The following is a 10,301-nucleotide window of genomic DNA, read 5'->3' as shown; positions in this document are numbered from 1 at the left end:
AAACACATGCTCTTCGGTATGTGTATGTGCAGGCCAGATGTTGGCTCAGCCCATCATCCTGTGCTACATTCCGTGCTCTGTCAGCCCCATCTCTCCTTCCTCTGCTGCAATCCACAGTTTATCTTGGTTCCTGGGCCACCACCCATGTGCCCTAAACAGCCCTCATTGTGTGTCTTCAGGTGTTAGACTACATTTGGGGTCGTGTTCCCTAGAAAAAGAACCCGGGACAGGACTTGCTTCGTGTGTGATGCTTGGAGATCTCAGGAAGCACTGCAGGGTAGTGAGGGCAGCAGGAGACTTAAGGGGAAGCAGGTGGCTTCCACCAGATGTCCTCAGTTCTGGAGCATAAATCATTCAGGGGAGTCTGTCCTGCTCAGAGACAAGAGGCAGAACTGTTCTAGCCTCCCTCAGGGACTCCTGATGCTGGAAGAAAGCATCTCAACTCTGGAGCAGGTGGCTTCCACTGCTCAAAGACACTCCTCTGGACACTGGTGCAAGGGTTAGCCTTCAGCCACAGCATCTGCAGAATGTGATGGGGGCTGGGGGAGCAGGGAAAGCCAACCAACCAATAGGTCAAAGGGATGCCAAGGGTTCTGGGTGGGGCATCAACATTTTCTGCCTCAGATTGGCATGAGAATTGGCCTCCAGAATGAACTGAAATACAAGAATACCTGGTATAGCCTGTGCTCTGGAGTGAGGGCCCACTTAGCATAAACCTGTCAAGGGTGGATGATGCAGGGATTAAGCTGAGGAATAGAGTTTGCCAGCATGGGCTAATCAAGGAATAGGATAAGATAATAACACTAGGAATAACCACATAATTAAAATAACTAATAGTGTTTACTGTATGCCAGGCACTGTTTAAAAGTGCTTTACTTAAAGGAATGTATTTAATCCTCACAATAACCTGATGAGATAGATAGTTGTTCTTATTCCTAGTTTACAGATGAGGAAATTAATGCACAGAAAAGTTACACAACTTCACTATGGTTGCACGCCAAGCAGGTGACTGAGCTGAATCCAGGTAGTCTCTGTTCTGGGTCCTTGTAGACAATGGCCTCCCTGAACCCCCATTGCCTCACTGCCAGTGGAGTGGGCGTGGAGTACATATGGTTTCCTATGGCTCCTGTAACTAAGTACCACAAACTTCAAGGCTTAAAACAATATAGATTTATCATCCTACAGTTCTGGAAATGAGAAGTCCTTAGTGGGCTTCACCAGGTTAAACTCAGGGCAGCATCTCTTCTAGAGCTCTATTTTCTTGCTTTTTCCAACTTCTAGAAGCGTCTAGAATTATTTGGCTTATGGCCCTTTCCTCCTCCTTTAAGACCAGAAACGCAGCATCTTCAAATCTATTTATGTTTTCACATTTTATTCTTCTTTTCTCTTCCTCCATTTATGAGGCCATTTGTGATTTATGTTGGGGCCACCTGGATTATCTAGGATCATCATCCCATCTCAAAGTCTTTAACTATTGCATCTGCAAAGTCTATTTTGCCATGTGAGATAACATATTCACAGTTCTGGGAATTAGAATATGGGTATCTTTGGGGAGTCAATCCTATGCCCACCATTGTATGACAAGGAATTGCCTTGGATTTAATTTTGGCTATATAATCCAGCAGAGAGAAGGTTCAAAATATGCGATAAATTCAATTATAGAAGAATAAAGATGCATTTCTTTCACATCTGAGCTGGTAACCTGAGATTCATATCTGACACTATGACTTGTCTATATGTCTTACACTCCACATTTATTAAGTTGATTATTCATTCATTTATTTAACAAATTTTTACTTGCCACATGACTATTATATGAGAGAGGAATTATCTTCTATTGTCTTTGAGCCATTTTACATCTTGGGGTCCACTTGCTACTGGGACTAAGCCACCCCAACCAATGAAACTAAGTTTGAGAATGTAATTTGCAATGTGAGCACCCAGAGGTCAGGTCCTCAAGTGTCAAGGTGTTTCCTGTCCAGAGGCTCCTTTTTTGTTGAGATCATGTGTAATTTTTAAAAATTGTGGTAAAACATACATAAAAGTTACCCTCTTCACCATTTTTAAGGGTACAGTTAAGTAGTGTTAAGTATACACATATCAATGTGCGACCAATCTCCAGGATGTTTTCATCTGCAAAACTGAAATTCTATACCCCTTGAAAAACAACCTCCCACTTCCCCTTCCTTGTAGTCCCTGGAAACCATCCTTTTACTCTTTGCCTTTATGAATTTAACTACTCCAGCTACCTCATATAAATGGAATCATACAGTATATATATATATATCATTTTATGACTGGCTTGTTTCGCTTAGCATAATGTCCTCCAGGTTTGTCCAGGCTGCAGGGTGTGTCAGAGTTTCCCTCCTTTGTAAGGCTGAACACTATTCCATATGCATATGCCACATTCTGTTTATGTAGCCATCCATATGTGGACCTTTGGTTTATTTATCTGTATTTCTTTCAGTGTCTTGAAGCCCTCTCTCCAAGAGGAGGGCCCAAAGGCATGGAGTCTTTATTTCTCTCCCTTTTATTGACTCTCCCCAGCAATTAAATTCTATTAGAAAATGATGAATCCAAATACTTAGAAGATAGTAGAATCAAGGGATAAACAGATGCAAAGTAAGTTCTTAAAAAGCACTTGAGGATTCACGAGGGCATTTCCCCTATGTGTTAGTGTGCTGTGTAAAAAACTAAATCTACCAAAAAAAAATCCAACTGAAAATATGAGTAATGAAGGGCATTACTATAAGATATAAACCCTGAAGTTGACATCAAAACACCCAAAATTATATTCATTAGTCTGAAAATTTTTATTTGCCTCATGCTGAAGAACAGAATAGAATTTTATAGCTGTGTTATGATTACACACAGCTTTCTGGTCTATTATCTCAGAGAAGCCCTATAATTTATACCTCCTATCTTTTTTATTAAAAAAAAGAGTTTTTCTTCAGCTTTATGTTAGAACAGAAAAATGATGTTTCTAAAGCCAATTTAGGTCAGAAGTTAGAGTTTGTTTTATCAACTTAGTAATTAAGAAAACTTGGATTTTTTTGAAAGAACTATAACACTTAACTTTTGATATCTATCCTACAGAAATGTTAGCAAATGTACATAAGGTTACATGAGCAAAGATGTTCACTGGATTATTGTTTGTATGAAGAAAATAGAAATTCTCTGAACACTGAACTGTAATGGTTATATAAATCATGGTATATTCATATTACAGGATAATGTATGACCATTTAAGAGAACATGGCACATCACCATAGCCTCACCTGGAAATAGCTCCAAACATAATGTTATATTAAATAAATAAAAAGCAAGCCACAACTAACAGCATTCATTTGTTCAACCCACATTTGTTGAGGAGAATTAACTAAAAGATAATGGTGAGGATTTACTGAGATATATAATTCACATGAAGCATACTTCAAATGCATCCTAGCACATATATTAAGTGCTCCAAAAAGATTAGTTATTTATTAGATGATGATCTTCTGCTTATCAAATAATAAAATAAGCAGAATAACATCCAAGAATAAGTGTGTCCAAGACCCATTCCTTTAAGCAGGGCCAGTGCTGGTGAAATCTTTGGCTTGGTCTCCATTATTCTCTTACGCAGTTTGAAGACAGTCTTCTAGGGTCCTGAGCTCAAGTGCCCCCATTCTTATCATGTCCCATCACTCCATCTACTCGGGATGCCTCATGTGGCCCTTGCATGGATCTACTATCTTTGGCAGAAGACAAAATATTTATTGGTCCTTTGTCCCATTCCTGTAAGATTCTGACTGAATTACTAGCTAATCTGAAAAAGTTAGTCTAACCAGATATACCAGTCTCTGCCGTGGATCCTGGTACATCTTCATAGAGATGTCGCCACTGAGCAGTATGTTTTGGAGACACCCTCCTCCTATGGTATCATTTCCAGAGTTCTACCAGGCCTTCTGCTTCCGAGTGCAGGGAGGATGGAGTGAGGTCCGGGTTGTGCAATCATGTGACATGTCTTGGGAGCCCAAAGGTACCACTTGTTCTCAGCTGTGTGATCTAAGGAAGTTACTCATTTTTTCCAATTTCAATTTCTTCATTTGTAAATTGAGAATAATATGTACTGTGCTTTTTAGAGGCCATTGGAAAGATTATTATGATAATAGCTATAAAGCACTTAGCATAGTGTGGGTACATAAGGTACACTCACCAACTGGTAGAGGTGTGGCTGTTTAATTAATGAGTAGATATCTAGATAGTGAGGTTCATGTTCACTCTCATTAATGTGTGTGCTGGTCTTCTTTCCTCATTACAGCTGTGAGCTCCTAGAACTTGGCACTCTGCCTTCTACTTAAAAATTTTCCCCCATGGCTGAAGTGACTTGGTTCCAAGATTTCCCAGGATCTGTTAAGTTAATTGACAGAGGTGGTGGAGAGGAGGTAGAAGGGAATCAGTAAATTTACTGGATAAATTGAACAGGCATAGATGTGTTCTTACAGATCATGAGAGTGTATTTTGCCCAGGCCTGGGGAAAGCGCTCTACTGCCTATTAGCATAGACTTTCTGACCCAGGGTGTTCAGGGCAAGTAGGGGGAATGTAACGTCATGATGCAGGAGGAAGTGTCCTGGAACTACCCGTGGCTATGCTCTGAGCCCCTGTGCTGCCCTTGGCTGCTTTCTCCAAGTCTGGGGCAGATCCTCATGCATTCATTCTTCTCTTAGAATGAACTGCCTCTCAGTCACTCTCTTTACTGTGGGTGGTTGGGCTCGTACAAAAACACATCTAAGCCTAGCATGGTCCATGTTCACAAACACTCAAAACCTTCTGTCAACTACTTCCTTTTTCAAGGGTTTGTGGATCTTCTGTGTTTACACACAATGGTGCTATATATTGAATTTCATGTGCATAGAAGAAAGCACATGATTTGAGTCACAAAACTTAAACTTTCATCACAGCTTTGCTTTGGATGCCCCTAAACTTTCGGGGCCACGCTTCTCTCATCTGTAAAACGAGAGGTGATGACACTGGTCTTTCCTCCCTCCCAGATCCATTTGAGGATTAAAAGAAGGAAGCATATTCCAAAATAAAAATGCATTGCTTTCTTTTCTTAAAGAATAGAAAGATCAGTAAAAGAAGAGGTTCTTAATTTGTTGCTTGTCACTATATGTGTTTAGAACACACTGGAAACATCTTGCACAGATTGAGATGCTCTAAAATGTTCCATGGGGTTGCACCTAGAGTACTAGAGTGTACTGAAACACTTACCAGCTAGTGACAGACATTACAGAGGTCTCTTCTGTGCAATGATGTAGCATTTTATTACAAATGCTAAATGGAAACATCCATTAAAGAGATTCTGAATGTGGTATTTTAATAAAGCAGATGACAGCTGGTCTCTGCTAACCAGACAGGAGAACACAAATTGATGGTGACATTGGTTTTTGAAGAAACGTATAGATAGGGAGAAGAAAGGAGGAACTAGAAGGAGCAACAAGATTAAGGAAAGAAACATCAATTAACAGGAGCCATGGCAGAGCTGGATTCCAAGTCTATCTCCAGGGAAATGGGATCTAAACACCATCACAAACACCCTGAATTCTGTTATATTAACATTTAGTTCTTTATCATGGCAGAAAATGGCTATAAAACTTGTAACTCTATCAACCTTCTCATTTTTGAGAAGGAGAGGGATTCAAATTATTTAAATTTTGTAATATTATACTCAAAATCTTATCATGAGATAATATTTGCATTTGGGGAAATCAGAATAGTTAGACTCACATAGCTCTGGACATTAATTCTTCTGCAGCATTCACATCCAGGCCATTCTCTTGCAGACTGCTTTTCTCCAGTGACCATTAGGTGCAAGAGCCTGGTGATTCCTGCTCAATACAGGACTATTCTACTGGGAAGCTTGCTTGGAGTTTCCCCATAATCTCAGCTGAGCCATTCTCAGGGTTGCATCATATTCTTTTTTTCACTTTTTAATTTTAATTTCTTATTTATGCAGAAGAATGCATTACAATTCATATTACACATATACGGCACAATATTTTCATATCTCTGATTGTACACAAAATAGTCACATCATCCATGTCTTCACACATTGTACTTAGGGTAATGATGTCCATCTCATTCCACCATCTTTCCAACCCCCATACCTCTCCCTTCCCCTCCCTCCCCTTTTTCCCTTTGCCTTATCTAGAGTTCATCGAATCCTCCCATGCCCCACTTACCACATTATGAATCAGCATCCTTAAGTCATAGAAAACATTCAGCATTTGTTTTTTTGGGATTGGCTAACTTCACTTAGCATTATATTCTCTAACTCCATCCATTTACCTTCAAATGCCATGATTTTATTCACTTTTAATGCTGAATAATATTCCATTGTGTATGTATATACCACATTTTCTTTATCCATTCATCTATTGAATAGGCCAAAGAACTGAACAGATACTTCTCAGAAGAAGATATACAATCAATCAACAAATATATGAAAAAATGTTCAACATCTCTAGCAATTAGAGAAATGCAAATCAAAACTACTTTAAGATTCCATCTCACTCCAGTCAGAATGGCAGCTATTAAGAATACAAACAACAATAAGTGTTGGCGAGGATGTGGGGGAAAAGGCACACTCATACATTGCTGGTGGGACTGTAAATTGGTGCAGCCAATCTGGAAAGCAGTATGGAGAATCCGTGGAAAACTGGGAATGGAACCACCATTAGACCCAGCTATCCCACTCCTCAGTCTACACCCAAAGGACTTATAAACAGCATACTACAGGGACACAGCCATATCAATGTTAATAGCAGCACAATTCATAATAGCTGAACTGGTTATACCATATTCTAAGTCTCTGCTGAAGCCTTTTTCCTTCCCATTTCCTTTCACTGGTGTCAGACCAGCTTCACAATCTGGAGGCTTTCCCCACTTAGCTCAGCTCCCTCTCCCCTTTATCCTCTACAGTTATTTCCCCAATAAATCCATTATACTTCTAAATCCATCTGGAGATCTGCTTGCTGGTGGACCAGAACTGACATCCCTCAAAGACATATTTGGAAGATTAAGTGAGATCATTCATGTGAAGTGCTTGGAATGGTATTTGATTCATAGCAAAAGCTCTTGGAAAATTCGCTGAAAATTTGAGAAACAAGAATATATTTGGGGGGGCTGAGGTTGTGGCTCAGTAGTAGAGCACTTGCCTAGCATGTGTAAGGCACTGGGTTCGATTCTCAGCACCACATGTAAATTAATAAATAAATAAAGGTCCATCAACAACTAAAACAATTTTTTAAAGAGAATATATTTGGAGAAATCACACTACTTGATTCTAAGATTTGTTATTAAGCTACATTAATCAAGACAATGTGGGTATTGACAAAGGAATATATACCTAATCAACTAAACAATATGCAGAGTCCAGAAATAGGCCCACACAAATATAGTCAGTTGATTTTTGACAAAAGTACAAAATGAACTCAATGGAGAAAGAACGGTCTTATCAACAAGTGGTGTTAGAATAACTATACATCCGTAGGCAAAAAAAAAAAAAAAAAAAAAAAACTTGACCTAACATTATACTTTATTCAAGTGACTACTATAAAATTTTTCAAAGGAAACACAGGAGAAAATATTTGCAACCTGATATTAAGTCTTAGACATGACACAAAACTGATTCATAAGAGAAGATAATCATAAATTTGACCTCTTCAAAACTTTTTGCCTGCGAAATACATTGTTAAGAGAATGAAAAGATAAACTAAAGACTGGGAGAAAATAATGGCCAATTAAATATTCCACAAATGACTTATATCCAGAATATCAAAGATTTCTCAAAATTCAACAGTAAGAAAACAAACCATCTAAAAATGGGCAAAAGATTTGAGCAGATACTTCACTGAAGAGCATATAACAATAGCAGATAAGCCCATGGAAAGATGTTCAATATCATTAACCATTAGGGAAATGCAAATTGAAATCACAGTGAGGTATCCCTATACATCTAGTAGAATGGTCAAAATGATAATTACTGATAATATGGGCTGCTGGTAAAGATGCAGAGCAACTATAACTCTCATACTTAGCTGATGGAAATAAAAACTATAGCCACTGTGGCACTTCAATATAAAGTTAAATATAGACTTGCCATATGACCTAGAAATCCCACTTCTGAGTATTTACCCAACAGAAATGTGTGTTTACACAAAAATCTGTACACAGATATTTGTAGCAGATCTCTTATCAATTGCCAAAACCTGAAAACTTCAACGGAGTGAATGTATAAACGGTGGTACACGTAAGAGCAGGAGCCAGAGAGGTGCTGGGCAGTTAGAGCACTGACCTCCATTGCAACAATTCCAAGATTCTTATCCTGGCAGGCCCAACTTCACCTACAAAGTATCTGATGAGCCAGACAGCAGGTGATCAGCACTGTGATCAACATCCTGACTGCAAGGGGTTGGGGATGGGGGGATGAACACATGGTGGCTCATTTTAATTGGATGTAGAAATTCCACCCACCATCCCCAAAAGTCATCAGTAGCTCTAAAGATCACCTCCAGCAGCAATATCACATAAACCCTAGATAGTAGCAACCAAGTGGCAACCTTCTCTTGGGATCCTCCCCCTTGTATGAGCTGTGCTTCCTTTCTGTCTCAAAAAATAAATTCTTGTTACTTTACTCTCACCCTCTTTTTTGTCCCTTCTTATCTGCCCTACTATACCTTGCGGATTCTCACATGCATACCATGGAATACTACTGAGTAACAAAAAGGAGCAAAGGTACTTGCAACAACATGGATGAATCTCAAAGCCTTGATGAATGCTCAAAAGATTATGTACTATATGCTCCATTTATATGGCACTCTAAAAGATAAAGCTAATGTGATAGAGAACTATGGCCAGGGATAAGATGAGGGGAGGGTATGAATACAAATGGGTAGAATGAAGGAGTGTTCTGGAGTGATGAAATCAATCTATATTCTGACTGGTGGTTGTTGGATGAATCCATATGTGTTAAATTCATAGCACTGTGCACAAAAAAGGTTGGTTTTACTCTATGATGATTTTAAAATAAAATTTAAAAAATTAGTCACTGATATCACTATCAATATTATTCTTAGTTATATAAATAATGGTTGTCAAGGATTATCTAATTATTTTATGTATTCCTAGTTTTCACTTCCCCTACCTTGTAAAGCCTCCCAACAAAACCCAAAATGCTGTTGGCATGCTAAAATCTCATTCAATCCTATGGACAGTCTAGCAAGATTTTGTTCAGAAAATTGGTTCAGCAGAGGATAGCTATAAAGTGCTATGAAGATTGCAGCCAATTTACTTGAAGTTAGTAATGATGACAATGATGATGATGATGCCAATTATGATAACAGCATTCTGAAACTCTGAAGCATTTTCTCAATGGCTCATCTGTGTAGGATAAGCCTAACAGATATTAACAGTAATCCTCTCATTAGCATGAAAGTCAGCAAGTCATGGCTCAAAATGTGCTAAGGACTTCCTGGCGGATGCCCAGAGTGATGCACCAGTGTGACTTTAAAGGGCTGAAGGATTCTTTCTTGCCTCCTGGGAAGACTCTCAATGGGTTTGCATGGTAGAGTGGAGCCATAGAAATAACTGTGGGGCATGATTCATCTCCTTGGAGCTTGTCACTTTCTCATCAAGTCCTACTCTTCATAAGTGACTGACTCTGAAAACTAGGCAATCTTATCCACCAGATTCTGCTGGAAGGCAGGTGGCTTGCTCTGGTTGAGTGGTGGAACAGAAAGCTTGGCGTGGAGGTACCAAGGACACCAGTTCTATGAGGCAGGTGTAGCCCACTGGCTGTCTTCCTTCCTACACCACCTAAGGATTGCTCTGAGTTTGGGGGTCCTACATCAGGCTAAGGATTGAATCTCTGGTGGAATGAAGACGTCCACAAACCTCGTTCATGTGCTCAGTGGAAGTCCACCCACAGTCTTTAAGAAAATCACCAAGGATGAAAAGTATGAGTTTGGGGGTATAAAGAGGACATTGTGGGCCCCCCACTTAATGATTATGCGCTACAGCAGACGCCTGAAGTACTTTCTCACTTTTCTAAAGAGAAAGGTCCAACAACATTGGTATTAAGAATTAAATAACACCGAATTATTATCTTTTTTTAGTTGTTAAATTGACAAAGAAATGACTTTGCCCACATTCTTACTCTGCAAATTCACAGCTTAACGGGGACCCAGGTCTCCAGGGGCAGCCAGTGCCCTCTCCCTGAACACAGAGACTCATGTTTCATTTACTATTATTTATTTAT

The sequence above is a fragment of the Marmota marmota genome, unplaced genomic scaffold, assembly GCF_001458135.2.
Source record: "Marmota marmota marmota unplaced genomic scaffold, marMar, whole genome shotgun sequence".
NCBI classification, from domain to species: domain Eukaryota; kingdom Metazoa; phylum Chordata; class Mammalia; order Rodentia; family Sciuridae; genus Marmota; species Marmota marmota.
This window is presented reverse-complemented; position numbering follows the sequence as displayed.